Source organism: Pleurodeles waltl, chromosome 5 (genome assembly GCF_031143425.1).
Source record: "Pleurodeles waltl isolate 20211129_DDA chromosome 5, aPleWal1.hap1.20221129, whole genome shotgun sequence".
Lineage (NCBI taxonomy): Eukaryota > Metazoa > Chordata > Amphibia > Caudata > Salamandridae > Pleurodeles > Pleurodeles waltl.
In genome coordinates, this window is record NC_090444.1 from 1,122,005,310 (window position 1) to 1,122,032,374 (window position 27,065).

Here is a 27,065-nt window from a genome sequence, read left to right on the forward strand (position 1 = left end):
TCCTCTCCTTATGACAAACATGCACAATTTGTGCCACACATATATGTAGGCCATACTTATGACCATCTATGACGTCAGCCAACTGTGAACATACTGTGAAGGGTGTAGTGGATGATGTTCCGCTGCAGTATGATGTCACACATGTGAACATACACCATCAACACCATACTGTCTTCAATTAGCCAATCTCTGATGTGTTCCAAATGTAAAATAACCAAAAAACAAGTACAAATGCCCCAAACCAGTTAATGCACTGTAATTTTGACGTCCCTAGCGGTGTGCATCATTTTTTGTTTACCAAAACTGTATTTGCGTAATTTTTTTTGGCGCACAGGAGTGAAATTTAGCCCGCATCCAGATATTTGTACAGTCCATGTATCATTATGTGGATGCGGGTTAATATTCACGTCTGTGTGTCAAAAACAATGACGCAAATACAGTTTTGTGCAACAAAAAATTACGCATAACGCGAAAAAGGCAGGACTTTTCATACAGGAAGTGATGTAATAGGATATCCTGTTTACAGATCATGTACAGTGGGTGTACTTTCACTTTCACTTTGCAGTCTATGATCCTTCTAGACTGTGTGGCTGTGTAGAGGGTGTTGTCCAGAAATTTTGTGCTGTATTTGTCCTGTGTGCTATCTGTAAAGTCCTTTTGTGAATTACATATTGTTTGTGTATACTGTACTACTGTGTTTTGTCTACATTTGTCCATTTATCTTGTGTATTTCTTGTTTGTGGGAGTCTGTTGTGGGTAGTGTTAGTTTGGGGATAGTTGGGCTCTTTTACTGTTTAGGTTTACTTTATTTATGTCTTTTTACCCCTACTTTCACCCTTTTCCCCTTTCTATTTCTTTTGCCCCTATTCCTTATCTTCAACTATAAGTATGTCTGGTAGGCCACGTCTTGGCAGGATGGGGGAAGAGGAGTTGGGGGTGCTTCACCTGTCTGGTGACACATTTCTTGCCACTCATGATCCAGGCAGGGGGCAGGGTCATACAGGGGTACCTGACAGAGGCGCGCAGAATCCGGTGGGGAAAGGTGCTGCATCACCTGCAGCATGTGTATGCCAGCCAGAGGAGTGAGCACCAGCTGAAGCACCGGTGGGCTGACCTCATCACCAGGGAGCAGGATCTCTTGGACCACCTGGGAATCATGATTGGTGGCACTGTTGGTGAGTACAACAATTGTTAATGTGCATGATTAAATGCTCTGTAGTGACATCAGGGGATTAAAACATCGTGAAAAGGTGTAAGGTACCCTCAGCTAACATCTTAAGATGTTTGTTGGAATTAGTTGAGCCACAATCCAAATATGGATGGCAGTCCAAGTGTATGCACATGGCTTCACATCTCCATGGTTGGTGCAAATCACCATAGCTGGGCCACATCAATTGACTATACTGTAATAACAGGATGGCCTACAGGAGTACCTGCCCCTCCCTCTATACATTGGGCCTATGTGCAATAAATGTGTCATGGCCACAAGGCATGTTTGACTGGTAATGCAGTCCTCAAGTAACCAGGCGTTGGGTGTTTCTCTTGGATGCACATGATGAGACGATTACACTCCATAATTTTTAGTGCTCACCAATTATGGGGCAAGTTTGCAACCACATGATAGTTAGGGACAATGTATGTGTGCAGATATGTGTGTAACTGTCACAGGAGACCCATGCTATGTACAAGTTGGCCGTGAAATATCAGATGCAGTGCCATCATGTCTGAATGGCTGCCATGTCCTTATTCAGCCTACACATTGTAAATGATTATGAAATTGTTGCACTGTGCACAGATTTTGAGCACATTTCTTCCTTCCATACCTTACAGGTGGACCGGCACCCTACACTGTGGGAGAGGTGGCGACATTTGAGGACCCCGACCACTCCAGTAAGTGTTGATATGTCTGTTATGTGTTGTGTTTGCTGGTTATGGACTCCTGTGAGTTGGACGCATAGCAAGGTGTGATGCGTTGGGCAAGTTTTTCACTTGTTCCATGAGTGGGAATGCAGTTCTCACATGTTTTGAGTTTGCCAATGCGTATCCAATGGTATCATGTAGGGATTGTAGGACATCCCTGTAGGCCCCACTGTGAGTACAGGGGATAGTCATGTGTCTGACACTTGTATCACCAAGAGTTGCAATGGAAGTTAGCCCCTATTTAGTCAGCCTGTCAGACCCACATTCTCTAAGATTGGTGGAGCTAATAGCTTCCCAATAGACATCTGCTTCACTATTTACCTACGTTAGTTTGAAACAGTAGGTAGAACCTCCTAGCAGCATGTACTTTCACATGTAGTGCATCAAGTCTGTGGAACCTGAGTGTAATGGCCTAGGTGTGCATGCAATTCATGATCATGGGTGTTCTAGCAACTCTGTGTCTGATGTAAGTCAGGCCTCACTGGAAGTATATGTTGTGTACTAAGTTCTGCATTTCCTGACATGTCTGACCCTATGAGTGCTCTAGGGTTTGCTGACTCCAAATTGTAGATAGACCTTACCTGTGGTGTGTCTGTAGAGAAAAACATGTGTGGAGTAGCCTATACACTCCTCGGTGTACATGTTGTTGGCAAATTATAGTTGTGTATCCACCGCCCCCCCTCAAACACAGCCATGGGTTTGTGAATGGGGTACCTGGTATTGATGCTACCAGTATGTTACACATACCTGTGAATAAGTGACGGTTTGGTTGCATACTATTATACACACTCAGGTTTGGCACTTGGTACCATACTGGAAAGTCCAGTTACAACTTGCAGACCATGTTGCTTTAGTTTTGCTTTCCATACACTAACATTTGTAGCCCAGCTCTTGGTGGAGGATATGCAGCATGATTCTTAGATGTTAACTGGCAGAACTCAGATTGCAAGTCAAAGCCAGTTGTTTCCCATCTTGTGGGTTATGGATGTGCTTTGTGTGAAGTCACCTTTGTTGTCCGGCCTGCCATATACTTCCTCAGGGACATTCAATGCTCTGTATCGTGATATGAGCTGTTACAAGTACAGTAGATATAATGTCTGATTAACTTGCTGTGCCGTTTCACACAATGCAGTTACTAATGTAGCATATCTGCATTTGTCTTCGCAGCAGCTAACATGATTCCAGACCATGTCTGTGAATTTCAGCGTCGGGCCATGCGATACCAGCACATCCTGCTGGTGGAGTCGGGGTTCCGGAGGATGGCCCAGCGATATCGCCATGAACGTGCCTCCGGGGCATGGCGAGCCTTCCCACAGGATGGGCCTACTTTGCCCACCACAGCCACTACAGAAACAACCACCAATCCAAGCCAGGTGGCCCCACCCACAGCTGCCACTGTTGATCCAACATCTGCTGGACTTCCTGGCCCCAGCATTGCCACCGGTGCAGGACAGCCCACACCGACCTCCTCCACCGGTACCCAGACTGCCACTGCTCCAGCTGTTGACCCTGCAGCCTTCAATAGACTTGAACATAAGATGGACAAAGTGCTGCGCAAGGTGAGCCACCTGAGCCGGGACGTGCGGCACATTAAACGGCGGGTCAAGGATATAAAGAGGACCCTCCGGAGGGCCAACCTCTAGACAGTTGATTTGATGGTCATGATACCCTCCCCTCCTTCCTCTTTCCTTGTTCATATAGTTAGTGGGCTTAGGGGGCTCAGTGTTAGGTTAGTATAGGATGTTAGTTTAGTTAGTAATAGTGGGTGAGGGTGAGGGGTCCTGCTTGTTTCTTTTTTGACTTATTACATGTGTGGGTGGGTGGGTGGGGGGCTATGTTGGGGTTCTTGTGTGTAAAAAAATAATAAAAAAAAATAAAAAAATACCAAAAAATATATATTTGTTTAGGATAGTATAGTATGTGTTTAGGTTAGTATGTGTTGTCCTCCATGTGTCCCGTCTCATAAGGGGGGTGGGGGGTAGATGTTTAGAACGTTTCGTTACATGTGATTAGTAAGTGTAGCTTAGGTTAGTTAGGGACAGTTGTTGGTAATGAGTAGTCAGGTTAGATTAGGGTAGGTAACGTTTTTCCTTCAGTTTCTTCATCTATGGTTAGCTTTTAATAAATATTTGGTTACCCTTTAATAGTATGTGTTGAATGGTACTTGATTGTGGGTTTGGATTCAGTGTATGTCAATTTTGTACTATAACATCTGTGTCCTATGCTACAAACAAATCCCAACTGAGCTGTACGATTGGCAGCTAGCCCAGAGCTACCTTGCAAAGTGTCTACCCTTTGTTCCAACCACCAATCACAGTTAATATGGTTCCCAATGTGTTTCTGTTGATAAGTGTGTTTTCAAAGTCACTAACAGTGCTTCCAGACATGATATTGGGGAAACAGTTTTAGGTCTGACTGCAGTGTGATGATCATACACACCCTTATAAGATGAGTTATCATTGGCAATCTTGTATTCTTGTCTTCATGACCCTCATACATCATTTGTGACACAGTTCGGCATGATTACCTATTTGTATGTTAACTCAGACACCTTCATTCGAGCAGTTTTTTTTTTTGTATTTACTTAGATTAGTGTGGCATGTTTATTGTGTTATTTGTGCATGTTGACAACATTTAGCGGGCACTATTTGATGACTTAGTTATCCCCTGAGGAAGCATTCTTCTGTCCAACACAGCATGATGGTGTATGGTTTCTCACTTCATGAGATTTGTCCCTCAGGATGGGCAGAGTATGATGCAATCATGGTCACTGTGCAGATTTCTCTAACTACATAATATCAGGACAGTTGTATTGACAAGCTATGTCATTTGACAGTAGGCACATTTCAGTTATCTACTGCACAGTTGATATGTCACATTACCCAGAGACAGATTTGTTGTGTAAGTACTATTTATTGAAAAGTGCTGTAGTGCTATCTGTACATTGTCCATGATTGTGAGTCCATTATAGTGACATCTTCCATTGTGATCCAACACAAGGGTTTACCAAAACGCTTTTGTCATGCTGGGGTTGCTGTTTCAGACAGTGCAGAGGGACAGACTTAGCCAATGAGTAGGAGAGAGACAATCCCTGGTCTGGGTGACAAGATATACAGTGGTTAGCAGAACAGTGCTTGAGTACAGTTGTTCTAAGACTGTCATGTTTCAAAATGCAGGACTTTGGTAATAGTTGGCCATGTGGCAGGGACTAGTGCTTCCGGGTACTTTTCCTTGTGAATGTGATCTGTTCCATGTCTTCTTCTTCTGATGTGTGTGTTGCCTGCTTTGTCCTTGTTGTTGTTGGTTGTGAAGGGGCAACACACACCTCCGTGTTAGAAGACGTGGAGTCAGACATCCCGGTCGCTTCTCCCTGTGAAGGTCTTAAGGGCAGTACTGCTGCATGGAGGGCCTGCTGGTTCTTGAGAATAGCAGCCACATCACGATTGTAGGCAGCAAGGTCGGCCCTGAGGGGTTCAATGTTGCATTCGTGCACGCGTTGACCGGATTGCTGTTGTAGGTGTTGGGTCAACTGTATTACAGCTGTGCTGATTTCCTTCTGGGTTTTCTGCAGTTCCTGCAAGATAGATGTTAGGGCTTGCATAGCTGCTGCCTGATCTGCAGATGACATCATGCACAAACGCACCCCCTCTAGGCTGGCTGCCATGTTTTGCATCCCCATCCGCACCTCCTTGGCCAGCTCCCGCTGTACTCCCACTACAGTTCTCTCAAAGCTGGTGCCAGTGTCATCTAAGTCCTCAGCTGTATTGGAGCTGGCAAGTCTTACAATTGGGGTGGTGGGTGGTTCCTCTGCGATGGCTGCTTGTTCTGTGCTCCTCCTTGTGACAGAAGGTGGGGTCTGGAGGGTTTCAAGGACCTTTTGGATAGTCTCCTGGGGAATGTTTATCAGCTCGTCATCCATGTCATCATGGAAATCTGGGACAGTCATATCGCCAGGAGATCCATCTTTCTCTGCAATGAATCAGGGTACAATTAGTGTGTCTGTGTTGTGGGAATTTTGATGTGACGTGCCTGCCTTTTGATGAATTCACTTTGTGATCTTGTTTTGTGTTAATATCTGCAGTCCTTCAGATGGGCATTTTTTCAGGCCTATGGCCCACCTGTGTGTCACATGTATGTTATTGAGTTATTAGACTTGTCAGCCTCATCGCCTCTAGAATTGCCACCTTCTTTTCCTACTCGACCCTCCGTGTACATCCATTCTCATGGTGAGACCTTTCACTGGCTGTGGGTGTTCTGATGGCCCTGGCAGCACACTTAACAATCTGGACCTGCCCCAATCCCTGATCGTTCACATCGACTTAAATGTAATTGACATGTGGCATATCCTATGCATGGCAATGTAATGATCCGATATGGATGTTGACATTGTTAATGGGTCCTGCTGATGTTGGGTAATGTGTGTTACATTGGATTGCCCTGATTGTCGTATCAGTGTCCTATTTCATCCTCTGACTGTGCAGGTGTATTTCAGTGACCAGTTACATGTGTCCCCTCCTCTATGCTGTTGTCTGAGCAGTATGAAATTTGGGATGTTGCCTTGTTACCCAGGCACAGGATGGACCCTGACATATGCAGCATGGGTGTGTCCTTAGTGCTGTGTCGCTACTATTGTTGTTTACTTTGGCTGATGTTTGTGACAACTATGGGCATTGACATTTGAGTGTACTGGGGCCTTTGTCTTGTTTCTGGGGATTGTTGCAGATGTCATCCTAACCCCTCTAATTTAGGTGTGTATGGTCCATGGGGACGTTACTGCCATTGGCTACTTGAGCTGCACACAGATCAGAGGTGGTAGTGGCAACTGTTGTTGCAGTTACATTGCAGTTGTCGGTTTGGCTAGAGGATTGCTAATAGGGCCCTAGTTAATGTAGGAGGTATGTTGGCTGACGCTTGCCAGGATGTAAGTTTGACGTAGTGGCCTTCCCTCCTGTCGTGGCTGTCCCTTTGCTCCATCGTTGGCATGACAGCATGCCCCCATGGGACTGTTGTTGGTGTAGTGTAATGGTGTGCCCCAGCTTCTGTCTGTTCAGGCCATGCCCCAATGCCATGCCCCTTTACCCATGCCACTCCATGTATATGTTGACTTCCATGCATTTTGTGGTCGGTATCCCCCCCGCTTGCAGTTAACATTTGTGCATTTTAATTCCCCATGCAACTTACCCTGCATGTGCGTTGTCTCCTGGTAGTCTGCGCTGTCCTGTCCTTGAATCCCTGTGACGATCTCCTCAGGGATGACGGCTGCGACCATCTCCTCCATGTGGTCCAGGGCCTCCTGGTGTGCTGGACTCCCCCCTCCAGTCTGCAGTGCTGCCTTCCTTTTCCTTGCCATCTTTTCCTTGGTCCTGCGTTTGCAGTCATGCCAGCGTTTCTTGCACGCGATGACTGTTCTGCGTACTTCAGCCATACTGTTAATCTTGTCGACAATTTGTTGCCATATTGCCTCTCTCCTACTGATTGGCAACTTTGATGTGACAAACAGTTGGTGCTGGTGTTCTCTCACCTCTTTAACCAGAATTTCCTGCTCCTCTGCACTAAAGCAACACTTTCTTTTCTTCTTAAAAGTGTCCTGGTTCTTGTGTGGCTCCTCCTGGTTGGTTCCTGGTCTGCTGTCATCTTCCTGGGGTCTGTGGTGGTGTCTGGGATCCATTTTGGCTCTCCTCTGGTGAAATGGCTGTGTTCGCTGTGTTTTTTGACGCTATTGCGTCAAACAAAATGGCGCATATCCGGTTTGCGGTGTCGTAAATCGACCCACAGTCATTTCCGCCATGTTAACGTCGTTTTCCTTTACGACTTGACACCGCGGTGTGCATCAAAAATAATGACTCCCACCTGTTGTTTGCGCCACCGTGCGTCAAAGTGTAAATATGACGCCTGCATGGCGCACCAAAATGGCGTTAGCCGGTGCTAATATTTTTGACGCAAAACTGCGCCGGCGCAGTTTTGCGTCAAAAAGTACAAATATGGGCCTTTGTCTTTTATTTCAGTTTCTGTGCCAACTTCTTCCTATATGGTCTGAGGACTTTGTGTAGAGAAGGGTGAACCCCTTGCACTAGTAGGCCTTGCTGAGGCTTACTTCAACAGGCTGGTCAATAGACTGGCTAATGGTAGGGGCCTGCTAGTGTGCTGTCCATTCCCTCATGATGTTGCCCATGTCTGCCAGCACCCCTGCTATGGAGATCATGGGGGTGTTGAGAGCCTGCAAGTCATCCCTGATCTCCTGATTGTGGTCCTCTTGCGGCCGCTTGTTCTCTCGCATGTTGTCAAGGATCTGGCCCATCATTTCCTGGGATTGTTGGTAGGCCCCAGGATCTTGGTGAGTGTTGGTTCCCTAGGCTTGTCTTCCCCCTGACGCACAGCAGTCCTCCCAGTGTCCCTGTTGCCCTGTCACCTGAACGATGTGTCCACTGCTACTGACCCCAGGTCCCTGATTGTCTTGGGTATGAGGTGTGAACTGGGATCCCTCTACAGGTGGGCACACCTCTGATTGATGTGTCCTGGGGACAGAGGTGTGGGGACGCTGGGTGCGTGCTGTGGTATTGGATACTTATGGGGAGGTTATGTGGTAGACTGTGAGTAGGCTGGGGTGACAGACTGTCCAGTGGTCCCTGATGGGCCAGGTTGTTGATCCAGATCCTGAAGTCCAGAGTTGCTGTCATCACTGGGGGCATCTTCTGTTGAGGGACTGGTTTGTGGTGGCACCTCCTCTCCGATGACATTGGCTGGTGCATCTGTGGGGATGTAAGTGTTGTATTATGCTTCATTCCTGTGACATATTGCACATCCCTATATTCCCCTTTATCGTTGCTGTTTCCCTGCCACGTTTATTTTTGTAAGGTGATGTATTGTGGGATTGTTAGTTCCCCTATGCTGTGCATGCTTTTGTGATGGGTGTCCATGCAGGGCTGGGAGGGCTGTCCATGCATTGGTATAGCATGCAGGGCTGGGCATTGTGGCTAGTCATATGTGTAGGTGTAGTGTGTAATGTAGTGGAGTGATGGGAGTGAGGATGAGGGGGTATGATGGCATGCAGGTATGGGGGTGATAGGTAGTAAATGTTTATTCACCAAGTCCAGTCCTCCGGCAACTCCAGTGAGTCACTCAGGATGCAGGTAATGCCAAGACTTACTCCTCCCATGCTGTGAGCTGTGGGGGAGGAAGTGGGGGTCCACCACCAGTCCTCTGTATGGCGAGCTGGTGCCTCTACCCTGACTATTTCCTCCACCATGACCCTCAACTCCTCATCTGTGAAACGGGGTGCCTTTGTGGGGAGATGGGTGTCGTGTGGTATGTATAAGTGTGTGGGTGTTGTCTTATGTGGTTGGGTGTGCGTATTGGTGTGCGTGAGGGATGTATAGGTGTATGTGGTGTGTGTCTAGTTGTCGCAGTGGTCTTCGTGTCAGTCTGGTGGCAACCTTTTGCATTCGTATAGGGTTGTGGGTAATGTGGGTGTGTGTTTTATAGTGCTCTGGGTGGGTGTGGTGGGTGTATGTGTGTCAGGTGGGTGTTTTTGGTATTCGCCAATGTTGTGCAGTTTAGTATTTGGGTGTCCATTCTAAGCGTGCCAGTGTGTACTGCCAGTGGTTTATCGCCGCTGAGTGTCCGCCATGGTTATTTGTGGGTCATGATGTAGTGGGCGTTGTTCTGTTGGCGTAATGGTATGGGTGTTCGCACTGCCACTTCAGCACTGACTTTTAGACTGGCGGATTTGTGTCTGTGGCAGTATTCTGTTGGACTGGTGTGTGTATCATAATATGGAGAATGGATATTCGCCACTGCAGCGGTATGTTGGCGGCCGACACCATGGCAGTAAGCGGGATTTACTGCCAATGTCATAATGAGGGCCAATGTGTTTTATAAACACAGAAAACGAAAAGCAGGAGACCTTCATATGTATGTGAGTTAGAACAGTTTTAGCAAAGTGTGGGTAAGACAATATCAACATTTTTGCATCAAGTAATTAGGGTAAGCATTTACCTGATTATATTTGGTATGCCTAAGGAAGAAGATGCAGTTCTATTTGGTTATTGCTGGGAAAAAGGGAAATATCTAGAAACTGGATCACAAAAATCACCACTATGTGTAGAAATGTTTGATTATATAATCTATATCTGAGATCTTGAGTTAAAATGATCTTACAAGAAGATAGCAAAGATATGGCAATCAATTGAGCAATGATTGTCTAGGTTAATGATCCTTAATGAGTGAAATGCCCAATATCCAATGATTATACCTATGAGGCTGGGTTGCACAAGCGCCTAAGGTTAAAGTAAAGACCCCTAATCAATTGAGATTTGCATCAATGAAAGGTATTGAATTTCCAAATTAAAGCTTCAAGAGAGCAAAAGCATAAGTGTCTCAGGTGATATGAAGACAAAAACATATGATGCTATTCAACATTCACCCTGAGACTTCTAGTCAACTTGTGAACTCTGCTGGGATGCCCTACATCTCAAACCCAGGTTGAAAATAGAGATTAGAGTCAGTAGCATTCTTCCAGGAGTGGGAGGGAGCAAATGGAAAGATTATGGATTTAAATCAAGAGCAGAGATAGTGTAATCCCCATAAGTCTTTTTACTGGTGAGTTATTGTAGCTATTAATCCTGTTGATAAGAATGAGGTCACATTTCAAATAATGAGAAAAGTGTGACAAGGGAGAAAACAAATCAACATAATATATGGCCCATAGGCAGGTGCTTCTTGGCCCAGTGCACTATTCTGCCACCAACATCCCCAAACTGTGAAGATGTCAATGGAAGTTGCCTTCATCCTATCCTATACTGGATGCCCTGGAGGAAAGGACAGATAGTTCAGAACTGCAATGTTGAGGGAGAGACAGGATGGACTCTAGCAACATGTGAAATGAAGGAGGCATGCTGAACACCAGCTATGGGAGTATGGGAGCTAGGGAAGGAGAGGAGACTAGTCTATGAAGCAGGCTCAGTCAGTGAAAGTGCTTTCACAGTAGTAGTGGTGGAAGCAAAAGTAGGTTGCTAAAGTTATAGTCTGAAAATAGGTTTCTTTTGACAATGTGAATCAGTGAAAGTACTCTGCACTTACTATAAAGGAGCAGGAGACAGTGACAAATTCAAAACTGTGTTCACTTCTGAAACTCGTGCTGAAACATTCCGGCTCCAGAATGTTTTATAGGCAGAATATGTGATTAGACATTTTTGTATTTTGTTCCTCTCCTGAGCAGGTTTACCTTCATATACACAATATGAGCCCTACCAAATATGAGAATTAATGAAGGTGGAACTAGATTAAATCTCAATATAGGGCAAGGTGCTCATGGGAAAATTAAATGGATGGGAAAAATGAATTAGGGAAAGTGACATTCAGACCAGTCACTTCTCCTACATGAAATTAAAAAGGATCATTATATTAAAGACAATAGAAGCATCTAGTTCATATTTAACAGCCTATGGCTTCTATAATACAGTGTGTTACCATCTAAAATGCCAATTTGTAAAGAAACAGCTCTATATAATAATGTCACAAAAAAGTGAATTTTTTGTAGCAGGACTGCAGACCAGAAATGCATTTCTTTGCAAATAAACTATTGAGAAGGAACAATAGGATATGAGAAGTAAGCTAAGTAAACTAAGCAAGCAAAGTGGGAAGGTCTCAGAACAAATTCATAAATTCCACTTATTCCAACCTGATCATTTTGCCACTCAAGTGACAGTCATCATTTCAAATCGCGTGTTTCACCACAGGAACATGTGTCTATCCTTTTCCATAATATCCATCAGAGAGCTGATGGGGATTCATGAATGTTGCACCTGGCTGTGACTCACATCTATTTTCCTCCAAAAGACAAGTTAGATCTGAAGAATTCTCATTTTATGTCAAGAAAGTTTGTGAAACTTGCTTGTCAGGATCTTACATGAACTTTAAACAGGAGGATATACATTTTATTCAAAGTCATTCAATGGTCCTTCTGATAGGGACCAGTACCATAGCCTCACTGAAGACATGTTTAGAGGATGTACTTGTTTCAGACCATTGATACTTTTTTTTGCCAGCCTGCTGACCTCTTGCCAATACCCAGTTTTCCCAAGGTAAGTCATCAATGGTCTGCTGTCTTCTGGTAATTGTATGTGGTCATGCAGTTACTGTTTTTTCATCTTCTCTAGTGTCATAGTTAACAATTGATCCTTTTGAGTCTCCTGAAACGATGAGTGTGAGATTATTAATGAACTTCTGAATACCATCAGGGAAGATGTTTGTATTGATGCCAGTAATATTGTTTTTGCACTGGGTGGTGATACTTGGAAAAGTAATTTGCTGGTAGCTAAATGCATCAATGGATTTTGCTGTCATCATTGTGATGATGGTGGACCCACCAGCATACTCAGCAGAGGTATGTGAAGAGAACACTTCACTCCCTCTATGTCCTACAAGTTGCAGGTAGTCATCTTTCCCTTGCTTGACAATCTCACTTATGCCGTTATTAATGCCCTCGAAAGTGACATAAAGCCTTATTCAGACCTTGGTGGTAATGGTCCCCTCATCGGTTTTCTGTCAGAAAACTCACCTGTCAGCTTGGCATTCTACCCGCCCAATTTAGATGTTGGCAGTCCCATAAGTTAGAGACTGCCTGAGCCCTGCCATCTCCACAAGGAATTTCCATCTGTGTTGACAGCCCCATGAGAAATAGTGGCTGGCAGTGGGACTCCAGCCACCCTTGCCACAGAACAGATTTTGATGTGCCTTCCCGCCAACTGGCGTGGTGCTACCTCCACACTTGAGTTGGCAGATTAGAAGGGAAATGAGGTAAAAACCTTTCTTTTTTCCAAATTCCACTTCTGTTTTTGGCTGGACACAACTGGACAAGATCTTTTGTTGCTGCTGACACTGGATCACAGAGAAAACACAACCCCCCATCTCCAGACTCGGAGGTAGAAACTCTGCATTGACAGAGTAAGTTGTGTGTTCACTGCACATGACACACTCAAGATTTTCAAGTGGGACTATGTAGCCCAGACTGCTTTGTTGACCCAGGAGGTGGCCATTTTCCTCTCCACCTGCACCCACTTGACCAGACCAATGAGCACTATATAGCGCGTGGAGGTACGCCACAGCGTGGGACGTGCTAAAGACTTCCAAGTGGAACGGCATATCCCAGACTGCTTTGTGGCCCCAGGAGACGGCCATTTTCCTCTGCACCTGCACCCAATTGACCAGACCAACGAGTGCTATATAGCGCGTGGGGACACACCGCAGCATGGGATGCGCTAGATACTTCCAAGAGGGACTACATATCCCAGACTACTTTGTGGCCCCAGGAGGCAGCCATTTTCCTCTGCACCTGCACCCACTTGACCAGCCCAACGAGCCCTATATAGCCCATGGGGGCACAACGCATGGCGGGACACGCTAGAGACTTCCAAGTGGGACTACATATCCCAGACTGCTTTGTGGCCCCAGGAGACGGCCATTTTCCTCTGCACCTGTACCCACTTGACCAGACCAACGAGCGCTATATAGCGCATGGGGGCACACCGCATCGCGGGACGTGCTAGAGACTTCCAAGTGGGACTGCATATCCCAGACTGCTTTGTGGTCCTAGGAGGCAGCCATTTTCCTCTGCACCTGCACCCACTTGACCAGACCAATGAGCCCTATATAGCCCGTGGGGGCACACCGCATGGCGGGACACACTAGAGACTTCCAAGTGGGACTACATATCCCAGACTGCTTTTTGGCCCCAGGAGGCAGACATTTTCCTCTGCACCTGCACCCACTTGACCAGACAAACGAACGCTATATAGCGCATGGAGGCACACCGCAGCGCGGGACGTGCTAGAGACTTCCAAGTGGGACTGCATATCCCAGACTGCTTTGTAGCCCTAGGAAGCAGCCATTTTCCTCTGCACCTGCACCCACTTGACCATACCTACGAGCGATATATAGCGCATGGGGACACACCGCAGCACGGGACGCGCTATATACTTCCAAGTGGGACTACATATCCCAGACTGCTTTGTGGCCCCGGAGGCAGCCATTTCCCTCTGCACCTGCACCCACTTGACCAGATCAACGAGCGCTATATAGCGCGTGGGGGCACACCGCAGGGCCATCCACGCCCGTCGGAGCCCGAAGGAGGCCGGGCCGGCCCACTCCCTGACATTTACTTTTAAGCAAAATTTGTAAGTGCTTTTGCATTTTTATAGACTCTGGGCACGGCCATATTGTCTTATCCTAACCTAAGGGATCATTCTCTGGTGTAAGTACTGCGATGGGCAAAAGGAAAGCGAATGAGGGCACACAGTAAAAAACATAAACGGCAGAAGCATGCAGCTAGTAACTGTAATGGATAGGATAGACGACCTCCTAGTTGACTGTGAGGATATTTTGACCTCCTCTCAGGACAGAGCCCCTAAATGTATTCAGATATAAGGTTCCCCAGTAAGACCAAGGGAAGGCCGCAGAAAAATCCCAGAGATGTGAAAAAAATGTGGGGCCCCAGTTTTAACTCCTACAGGTCAGGGCAGAGCGAGTAAGGCTAATATCTCATTCACCATTGCCACCTGTGAGTGCACCTACACCTTCCAAAGTGAGGCCCTTCATTGCACCAACAGCTTCAATCCCTTAATTGATATATCACATGAGGATCCTGACCTAAGTGGTTTAATGGATGGGACAGCAGACACAGGAGCAACAGACACAAGCCCAGACCTGCCTAATGCTCAGAACATCTCATGTATAAAAGACCTACAAGATGAGGTATCTGAACTCAAATCCATGGATAAATCCCTAATTATAATGGCCAAACAGCTAACATCCGTAGACGTGACACCCAGTAGGGATCAAAATGGTAGCACCATGCTGAATCCCCCAGGGTCCCTAACATTTCTGACCAAATTGCCCTTGAACACCGGTAACAAGACTTGCAATTGCGCTCCTCCCCATCTGTTGCTGTAAACCTGGTGCCTGGCACCCGTCATCCTACATCGGCCGGTAGGACCATGAATTTTAGCCAGGCCCTGACATACAAATACCTAAAAGAGGTGACAAACCAAGTCTTCATTATCAATTGCCTAGATTAATGAAAGATAAAGTTCCAAATTACTTTGGACAGCCTACTCCCAATCGGGCTAATTCTAACAACACTGTCCTAATGGGTAATGTCCCCAAATTACGCCTACCAGCCCACAGGGAAGGGGGTGATTCTGTGAGAAACAGGGCAATCCACTGGATCCGTCATGTAAGGGGCTATTTCTCCATAATAGGTGAGGACATAATTGATGCTGGTAGAAGTCCAAATCCGGTTACCTGTCTTGACACTATTGAGCTGACACTTAGGGATAGGAGCTTGGTTGATAATTTGGTGGCCTTGAATGTAAGGACAAGCGTCCCAGGGTACTCACATATTCAGTTTAAGTATCCCAGGCCCCTCCAGCGTGACAGGACCTGGTTCACCAACCTCTTAGAAGGCACTTCTTCTAATCTAGATAAGAATGATTGACTCAGTGCACCACACAACATCCCTGCTGACCTACTACCCCTTCAATGCAACATAATTACTTCTGGTTTGACTACTTGTCCTACTGCTGACTCTAAAAACACCCTCCCCTCGTCCTGGACATACCCAATCCACTGATTCAGGACCACTTGGTTAATTCTGAACGTACTGCTCCCGAGGGGAACACAAGGAAAGCATTCTGGAACATGGCAGGTCTACTATCTAAGGTTGTTATAGCAGACTGTTGTGATTTTGTTAATAGCTTCACCGTAGTCTGTGTACAAGAAACATGGGCAGTAAACCCAATCCACCTAAATGGTTTCAGAACCTATCATACTCCGGCAGGACCGTCCGCCTCTGGGAGAGCAAAGGGGGGGAGCTGTACTTACCTTTCAAAATCCCTGAGAGCAGCTAGTATAATTATGCTGGCTCCGCAACCCTACCATCACATCGTAGTTGTTGAAATATCAGCAAAACGGGCACTGGCCTTAATTAACTTCTATAACAACATCCCTAAAGCTGAGTTAAAAAAACGTCTTGACTCTACTAAAAAGGGACATTGAAGCTCTCAGGACTACAAATTCAATGATTTGGTATTTCTATGGGGGGAGATTTCAATACGGATGTTTTGTACTAGGGCTTCATCCTGGAAGGAATCAATTATAGTCCCAATCTTCAAAAAGGGAGATGGACATAGTCCAACTTGCTACCATCATATCTCTATCCTAGGCTCGATGCTAAAAGTAGCAGGCCGCATTATCTTGAACAGACTACAGGAATGGGCCCAGGATAAGAATGTTTTATTGGATTTAAAGTACGGGTTCCAGGTGGGAGTAGGCACTGTGGAACAGAGTCTAAACCTAAGCATGCTGATCGAGAAATACACCACCATGAAACAAGGAAGATTGTACCTAGTTATTGTTTATTTAACTGCTACCTTTGACTGCGTAATTCATGGCAAATTGTGGGCTATCATGGGAAATATAGGCGTGGAACTACTGATCATACAATATCATGGATGCAGCACCAGAGTGCTATACCGGCTCAAGGGCAAATGTACCCAGCCATTTGGAATAGAGGGGGGTATGAGTCAGAGTTGGTTTCTGGCACCCTTCCTCTTCTCCCTATACATTAATAGTCTGGGTAATGTATTATCTGCCAATTGTAACAACCTGCCCCAAATAGGTTCCCGGCCCATCCCCGCCCTTTTATCTGCTGATGAATCGGTCCTATTGGCCCAAACCCCCTTGCACTGCAACAGTTACTAATACGTTTTATGTCCTATATGGAGGAACTGGGGCTACTAGTTGACAAAAGCAAGACATTTACTATGAGGTGCGGGAAAGTGTTACCGAAAACTCCCAGTCTCATGAAAAAAGACACCAGAATAGATCACGTAATGTCCTTTTCCTACCTGGGAATCATGTTTGACATAAAAGGGACGTGGCAAGTGGCAATTAGAACCAGAGGGCCACACTTCCAGAAAACTATTGCAGCCTTACGCAATTTTGTTTGCATGGTTGGTAAGAGACCCCCAAGGGAGATACTGACAGCGTATAAGGCCAAATGTATGTCAACAGCCATGTACGGGGCTGGCCTTTGAGGGCAAGCAAACAATGCCTCCCTACAGTTGATAGAGAATGCCTTCCCGAAGTATCTTCTTTGTCTCCCACAGAGTAGTCCATCACACGTATTCCACTCGGAATTAGGGGTTCCGCTAATTTTAAACCTAGTCAATCTTGCTATGGCACAAGATATGGACTTCTGAGTATACAAAGCTGAACCAAGAGATCATTCAGGATTGCCTCAGGTCCTCTAATGTAGGAAAAGTAAAATGGTTGTTGAGCTAGGTAAAAAAAATTATGAGTGATCTAGGACACCCAGACTACTACTACGAACCAGAAACACTACGAGCTGTCACTAGGAAAAACCTAAAGAAAGACTGCTTGTCACATCTAGAGGAACTAAGCCTAACCGCTGAACCGATTAAGCCAAGTGTTCCTAAAAACCAGCTGATCTTAACCTCACCTGGGATGCAACTATATCTAAACGAGGTGAGCAACAAACAGCACAGATTTGTTTTGACCAGGTTGAGGCTGGATCTTTTCCAATCATAAATAACTGGTCAAGGCCTATATCCAATTGCCCGTGTGACACAGCATCTGAGCAAAGTTCTTTCCGTTCTATTCTATTCTGTTCATTGTATAACTCTCCAAGAAAAATACTATTGCTGCCATTACTGAGATCCATGAACTTGAGACAATGTTGATCAGCTTATGTGTCCCTACAGTCTTTGCCAACCATATACATCTGTAACACCATGTCTAAATTCCTATGGGCTATCCTTAGACACAGAAAAAAAATACATTTTACTAGCAACTGAGAAGTAAATTCCATAACTTTTGCCTCATGCAACCTGCTGGGTGATCTTAATTATTTTTACTGTTTTATTCCTTGCTTTTGTATGATATTATTCTGAACAGTTAATGTATATATATATATATATATATATATATATATATATATATATATATATATATATATATATATACATATATATTACATTACAAAACCCTGTATTTTACAGTTTTATTTTGTCTCAACACCATCCATTGTACCTGATTCTTTGCGCTTTACTTATATCTTTGGTTTGTGGTTAATGTATTGATTATGTTTTCTGTATGTATGCTTTTATGGCAAACTTCTGTCGAAGAAAGCTTATTTGATTTGATTTACATTCCCACTGCACATGAGCTTGGGACCACTGCGGTCATATACCTGTCACAGTAATTATTGTAAATGACTGTGACATGCATATGTTGGGAACAAAATTATGTCAGACATGGACGGAGCCACACTCGTACAAGACATATTGCACACATGAACAAAGCCCATTTTGGGGTCAGTAGGCATTGCCAAATGAATGCTGGCACAACAATGACGCTACAAGCACACTTGTCATCCATGTTCATGTGTGCACATTGAAAGGGGACTTGTACCTGTGATATTGTGCTTCCAGTTGTATTTGTGAGTCATGTGTGCTGAAAAAGTAGCTACTTTTCTTTGGCTCACTGCCCATGCTTGGTTCTGAATAATGGCAAGACCCATAACCCCAGTGCCAAAATGAGTGTTTGCCTCCTACAATTCGCTGGAATATGGAGAAATACACATTCAACAAAGTATTCATTGCTCTTTTCAAATCATGAAAAAAATCACAAAGCATGGATGAGATATTTATTTATCGTGTCAAACTCAAGCTCGGAGTTGGGACTATATTTTGCACTACTACCAATTTTTTCTTTGACCTCACGAAAAAGGAGTTAGGTGGTGATCCTGCAGTACTTCATTTAAAGTTAATAAGATGATTTCCACTTCCTCAGTACCACTCCGAATAATTAAATCTTCATCCTACACACTGTGATGACTATTAACTATACGTTCTGGAAGCTTCCTCTTGCAGAGTCCCCATGATGGTACTTAGGGATCTAGTTCTTGTGTGACATCTTCTTCTGAAGGTGGGCTTAGAAAAGTTAATGGACTTGTCTTTCTTTTTATTGGGAGAGGAAAAGCTGAAGAAGAAGGTAATGTTGATGAATGTTCATCATCCACCTCCACAGGAAGAGATACCACTTAATTTTCCATCATCCATCTGCACATGAATTGACATCACTTATTTCCCAGTACATCCTTCTTAAAAAGAAGATGCCTAGAAAGAAGACATCATTTCCCCAAATCCATCTACACAGAAAGTCACATCACTGCATTTCTCATCATTCATTTGCACAGGAAATGACATCATCTATCTGCAAAGGAACTGATACCACTGGAGTTCCCATCAGTCATCTTCACAGGAGGTGACACTATTGGATTTGCCATCAACCATCTGCACAGGAAGTGACCTAACTGGTTTCCTGCCAAAATCATCCATTAAAAAAGCCAATTAAGAGCACTTCATTGATTTTCCCATCAACCATCTGCAAAGGAAGTGACATCATATCCTGATTTGTACCTATTTCACACATCTCTTCTATGTAGCCCACTGCTCAGACATCCCCATCAAGAGGTGAACACAGACAAGGGCATTGCCTTTTAGGGCTAGAATGGGCCTTGGACCAAAACCCCTGTTCCACTGCAACTTACAGGGTACGTCAATGTGCATAACCACACGTTCACACCCAGCTGTAGATAACCTGTGCGCTCACATAGCATTCGCCAAAACATACACCCAACCTCATACTCATCCCAATAACTAGGATGCACCACAAAACTTCAAAACACACATTCCAACTCATGGCCTACCACCTAGAGCTGCAAAAGGTGGAACTGAGGAACCAGTTTTGAGTCCCATTGTTGGCTCATCATCCTGATCCAAATCACTTAGGGCCATATTTCTACTTTTTGACGCAAAACTGCGCCAATGCAGTTTTGCGTCAAAAATTTTAACGCCGGCTAACGCCATTTCTTTGCGCCACCGGGGCGTCAAATTTATACTTTGACGTACTGTGGGGCAAACCACGGGTTAGAGTAGTTTTTTTTACTCTAACCATTGCACCAAGTCAGAAAGAAAAATGACGTTAACGCAGAGAAAATGACTCTAATCCGGTTGATGTCGTTGCAAACCGGATACCTGCCATTTTTCCCAGCAATAGCATAAAAAAGCGTCTCAAATGCAGCAGACAGTGCTAAGGAGCCCCAAAATGGATCCCAGAAGCCAGGCGAGACCCCTGGGAGACCCCAATCGACCAGGAACCAGCCAGGAGGGCCCAGACATGATCCAGGAGAGGGAGAAGAAGAAAAGGAAGTGTTGTTTCAGTGCAGAGGAGCAGGAAATACTGGTCAGAGAGGTGATGGAACACCAGCATCAACTTTTTGTCTCCTCAAAATTGCCAATTGGGAGGAGAGATGCATTTGGCAACCACTTGTTGACAAGATCAACAGTGTGGCAGAGGTACGAAGAACAGTCTCTGAGGGCAAGAAACGCTGGCATGACTGCAAGCGCAGGACCAAGGAAAAAATAACAAGGAACAGAAAGGCAGCACTGCAGACTGGAGGTGAAAGTCCAGCACCGCATGAGGCCCTGGACCAGATGGAGGAGATGGTGGCAGCCGTCATCCCAGAGGAGATCATCACAGAAATTCAAGGACAGGACAGCACAGACTACCAGGACACAACACAGATGTAGGGTAAGTTGCACGGGGGACAAAAATGCCTAAATGTCAACTGCAAGCAGGGGGAGGTACATACCTACTACACAATGCATGTCAGCCCTGGAAATCAGGCAGTGGAAAGGGCAAAGGGGCATGACAACCTTTGCATGGGGCTACTCTTCCATGCCAAGGCTGTTGGAAAGGCAAAGCCAGTACAGGAGGGTAGGGTAGAACGTAAAACTGGCCTGCTGTCACAGGACAGCTGGTATTGTCACAACATGAACTAGGGCTCAATTTCCAGTCTCCGGCCATATCCGCAAGTGGCGTGTACCATTGACAACAGTTGCCACTACCACCTGTGCTGTGTGTGCTGGTCAAGTAGCAAATGGAAGTTAGGTGCCCATGGATCAAACACACCCAAAATAGAGGGTTCAGGATGACAACGTTATCAATCCCCTTTAATTCCTACCAAAGTGTAAATCCTGTCAAATGCTCATGTCTATAGGCACAATAAACATCAGGTATTGTTACTTACATTATGAAGTACACAGCAGTAATGTCATACCCATGCTGCCCATTCCAGGGTCCACCCCATGCCTGTATTACAATAGCTGCAATGCCACCTTGCAACATCTCAACTGTTATACTGCTAAGACAACAGCATTGAGGGGGAGGACATATGTGTCTAGCTAGTACACCCCCACAGTCATAAGAGGAAATGGAACACTGCCAGGCCCATCAGTGCAATGCAATGTAGCACACATTCGCAAACATCCACATGACACACTACCAATACTGATACCTGTATCGTGCCATGCCAATGCTATACATAGTATGTGCTTGGTTTCAGCAATGTTTAGGCGTATGTGAAATATCAGATGCTGAGTCAGCCCCATATTGTTAAGTGTGGTGCAAGTGGCATCAGAACACCCACAGCCATTGCAAGGCCTCACCATGCTAATGGAAGTAGAGGGAGGGTTGAGTAGGACAAGAAGGGGGCAACACACAATTTGGACAGAACCCACACCTAGAGGATGTGACGCAGACAAGTCCCCAAACTGCCCACTCTACATGTGACATGCAGGTGGGGCATAGGCCTGTGAGAATACTAATATTAATGACAGGAACAATGAACAGCAATCAAGATTACAATGTCTCACTAATAGGAAGTCAGTGACGTCACATTACAACTGCCACAACACAGACACACTAATTGTACAATATCTCATTGCAGAGGACGATGGCTCTCCTGTGGATATGCCTGTCCTGGACTTCCCTGATGACATGGATGACGAGCTGACAACCATTAGCCAGCAAACACTCCAAGATGTCCATGGAACCCCCCAGACCCCACCTTCAGCTGCAAGGAGGAGCACAGAAGTAGCAGCCATCACAGAGGACCCATCCACCACCCCAATAGTACGACCTGCCAGCTCCAACCCAGCTGAGGACTCTGATGACACTGGTACCACCTTTGAGAGTGATAGTAGTGGGAGTACAGTGGGAGCTTGCCAAGGAGGTGCGGTGGGGATGCAAAATATGGCAGTCAGCCTTGAGGGGATGCACATGTGCATGATGTCATCTGCAGAACACTCAGCAGCTATGCAAGTGCAACAATCCCTACTGCAAGGACTACAACAATGTGTGAGGGATTTCACCGCAGCAGTTAGGGAGTTGCCACAACAACTGGCATCCCAAACATTTCACTGCATGCACGACTGCAATCATGACCCCCTCAGGGCGGACCTGGCTGCCTACCACAGCAATGTAGCTGCTATACTCAAGAACCATCAGCTCTTCCTTGCTGCAGTAATGCCCTTAATAGCCCCACAGTTTGCAGCTACCGGGAATTCTGACTCCACGTCTTCAAACACTGAAGTGTGTGTTGCCCCTTCAAACCCACCACCACCAAGGGCAGAGGAGACGACACACACATCAGAAGATGAAGACGTGGAACAGATCGCCTTCACCCGTAGGAGTACCCGGTAGCACCAGTCCAAGCCACATGGACACTCATTTCCTATGTCCTGTGCTTGTTAACATGCCAGTCTTGCTACAGTTGGTAACATGCACTGTTCTTCAGCACACTGTTTACTTCACTACCTCATTGGCAATTCATGTTCCTCTGCACTGAATGACACTTCACCACAGCATGTCCAATGACATGTCCCTCATTATTGCACTTGTGTTGCGTCACAATAGAAGGCATCACACTAATGGACTTACAATCCTGGACTATGTAAATATTGCACTACAACACTTTACAATAAATAGCACTTACACAACCACTTTGTCTCTGTGTAATGTGACACATCAACTGTGCAGAAGATTTTTGATGTATATAACATGTCAATGGCTACAGAATGTTAATACAACAGTGTAGAAAGAATGTGGGCTGATAACTATGCACAGGGGTCTGGGTTTTGCCATCATCTGTGCTTCGTGAGGCTTATATCTGAAGTTAAAAGATCACAAACAGTATAATGCTGTGTAGAACTGAATATGTCAGGTCCAAAGTATGTACAAGATGAAACTCAATGTGGCCCACATTCACTTCAAGACAATCATTATGTATGTGACATCTGACTCTAAACTTTTATCACACACACACACCATACAGCAGGAATGGATGTGTACGAGTGTATGGACAATTATGTAACCTGGGAGTACGATGTAAGAAATGATAGGTGTGAGTTATGTATACAGAACTTCATAAGAGTATGACATCACTCAGCTTATCAGGGTTCACATTAATATCAGGCTGCAGGCAGACGTCCCACAGTGCCCAAGATTCCAACACAGGACTCAAACGATGACAGATTTAAAATCACACCAACCTTTACAACACATTGGGAACCATAGTTACCTTGAGTGGTGGGTGCAATGGATGGCAGATGCATAGATAAGTAGCTTTGTTGTAGCTGCCAATGTGACAGCTTATTTGGAAGTGGGAATAACCATGTCAAGAATGGGATGTGGATGCAGGATGGAACACAAATGCAAATACTAAAGTGACACTGTACACTCATGCAAAGGCCCTGATCCCAAAGTATATGACACATACTGTAAAGGAGTACATAAAACTTTATTATATCAGTATGAAAGGAAACTTAAACTATGGGAAACACTTAAACTAACCTAACCTATCCTAACTATACATTACCCACAACTGGCCCTAACTACCGTAAGCTAACCTTACTTACCACATTTAACTAAACACTCTAAACATCAACACCCCACCCCCTTCCATGTTGGGACACATGTAGGACAACATATCCTAACCTAAACACATACTAACTTACCCTAAACAAATGACATGATTTTAGATTTTTTATTTTTAAATGTGTATATATTTTTTTATACACATAAACCCCAACATCATGAGCCACAAACAGACATGTAATAATATAACACCCTCCACCCCCAGCCCACTTATCCTAACTAAACTAACAGCCTACTCTAACCTAAAACTAAGCCCCCTAAACCCACTAAAGAAAAAAACGAGTTAAGAGGAGGGAGGGGACGGAATTATGGGTGAGGATCAAAATGTCACAAATTGGCCCTCCGCAGTATCTTCTTAATCCCCCGCAGTCTCTTGCTATTGAGGGCCACCTCCTGCTGCAGCCTGTCCATCCGGTGCAACATAAGTTGCATGTCACGTTGTAGTGTCTGGAATTCAGTCATGTCCAATACAGCAGCTGGAGACGTCTGGGTAGCAATTGTAGAAGCTGGTGCTGGTGCCGTGATTGGAGGTGGAGGTGCAGGAGGTGCTGCTTGTGGGCCCTGGGCTGATGAGGTCAAGGGACCTGCTGGAGTGGCTGTCATCCCTGTGGCCACTGTGGTCTGAGCTGTGGTGGTGGTGGTGGCAGTTGTGGCTTGGCTAAATGCCCTCCTTAACCCTGTGGCTCTCTCATGACGATATCTCCTTGCCATATTGTGGAACTCAGCCTCCACTTCGAGTATGTGGCAGTACCACACTGCCCACCTCTGAAATTCCCATATCTCCTGGGCATTCATGTTGGCAGCTGTAAAAACAGTGACAGGCAAACATTAGTGACATCATTGTTTGATACATGTACAGATGATATTCCTGCACTTCATCAAAAATAGCCCATACAGTCCAATGACAGTACAGATGATAGAATGTCCCTGAGGAATGACATGCCAACACAGCCTACCCATCAACTATCTAACAGCACAGCAATGCACAACAAGGTGTGTATATAATTAAATGATCTGTGGATATTTGTACTGCTATTAGTCACATAACAAATGCTGAAAGTACTCAACATGTGCCAGGCCGACAAATAACTATCTTCAGGATCAAAATCAAGGCACACAAAACCTGTGATTTGTAAATGAAACTGCCACAGCGGTATGTAGTTGGTAATCATGAGGGGGCATTGTAGTTTGGAACACATGAATGCTTGAATTACATGTCTGTCATCTTCACTGTGATCATCACACCTAGGTACACATATTTTCTACCCCTAACCCTGTGCCTCTGGGGGGATGGACATGCAACACATACTTTCAAACATCAAGGACAACCATGAAGCTTTGGACAGCTGTCCATGGGTTTAGTCAGTCCACCACAGTTAAGGAGGCCTGCCAACTAGGATTGAGTCAACCATTGGACAATCACATCTACATTAATTTTCCTAATTGCGGACAATTGTCAGCATCATTAGATCTCACTGACACATTTCCAAAATCAAGCACATTGATGCAATCACCCATCTGGCCTTGACCTGCATGCACTCCTATGACATTTCACTCAAGTGCCACGTAAATGGATTACAACATGTGGAGCTAGATGCTGCGGGACAGTCACCCATAAAGTCCTACATGTTCATTACTTAACAGGGATGCCCAAGTCTGTGTAAAACTGATGCATCACTGTTCTGTGTGAATTAGGGTATGACTTACTGACTAACTTATGACACTGGTCACCTCCAAATCAATTTTTGGCATACATGTAGCAACAAATCACCTTGTCCACCTGCCCATGCCTATTGTGCAGCACCCGACTCCCAATATATGACTCTCCGCCGCAGAATGTCTAACTCTACTATGGAACAAAATGTCAACCTCCAGTCAAGTCACATATGAGATCAAGTGCCAGCACATCATACCTTGCAATGAGTCTAACACACAGGAGTCAATCACACAACAGCTGCAAACACAACACAGGACAAACATATTAATACTTACTGGTTACGTCTGGGTCCGCAAATCGAGCCACTTCACCAATTGTGTAGGGGGCTGATCCACCTGAAAACATAGAAGAGTGATATGTGCTCAATGTCTTCTCACTGTACAAAAGCTAGAACAACAAATCACTGTGTGTGACATTTTATATGATAGAGCTGAACATCAGACATGTAGACACCCCAACAGACATACCACTGCAAACATGCATTGACACTGTCACTCCAGTGATTGATAGACACACATATGCACACATGCACTGTCGCTAACAATCATGTGGTGCCAAACATGATTACTCAATTTTGTACTTAATTCATTCCAGATGGTACTCTGTTTAATCATTTGTAATTGAGAGACACATGCAATGCCACATTCCTGGTGCACTGCAATACCAGTGACTCAGGTATTGTAGCTTGTGCATCAAGGGATAATGAGTAACTGTGTGATGCTCATGTGTGTTGATTACGTTCAGGAATTATACTGCTGTCAGTGGTCCATTTTATGTGTGCCAGTGTTGTATGTAGGTTACATATGCCACATTGGCAGTGTACCCAGAGCCGTATATGTCCCCTATGACAACATGATGGCAGGGATCCTGTATGTGACTTGATGACAATGTTACGCTAAACATGGATTGGCCACTTTTCTGATTCAAAACAACAAAAAGATGTATGCTGACAGTGTCTAATTTGATCATCCTTGACAGAATGCATGGGCACAGGTGTAGTCATTGCACATGAGGGCATATATTTATTCTCTGTTTGCACCGGATTTGTATCATTTTTTTAAACGTAAATTAGGCGCAAACTAAACTCCATATTTATACTTTGGTGCTAGACCTGTCCAGTGCCAAAGTTATGAAGTTTGAGTCATTTTCTGGACGTGAAAACCTACCTTGCGATAATGACATGCAAGGTAGGTGTTCCCGTGCAAAAAATGACTCTAAGGCATGTGCGCATTATTTATCCTCCGGCGTCAAAATGATGCACAGCAGGAGGCGGGCCTTAAAACAAGGAGCCCAGCTGGATTTGCGCAGTTTTTCAACGCCTGGGTCAGGGCAGGCGTTAAGGGACCTGTGGGCTCATTTCCATGGTGGGTGACCATGGAAGCAGTCCACAGGTGCCCTTCCCTGCACCCAGGGACACCCCCAGCCACCCTAGCTCACCCCTGGAGGACACCCATGGATGGGGGGACCAATCCATGGTGAGTGTAGGTAAGTGCAGGTAAGTATATATATTTTTTTTAAAGTGGCATAGGGGGGCCTAACTTGGCCCCCCCGACATGCCACTGGCCCAATG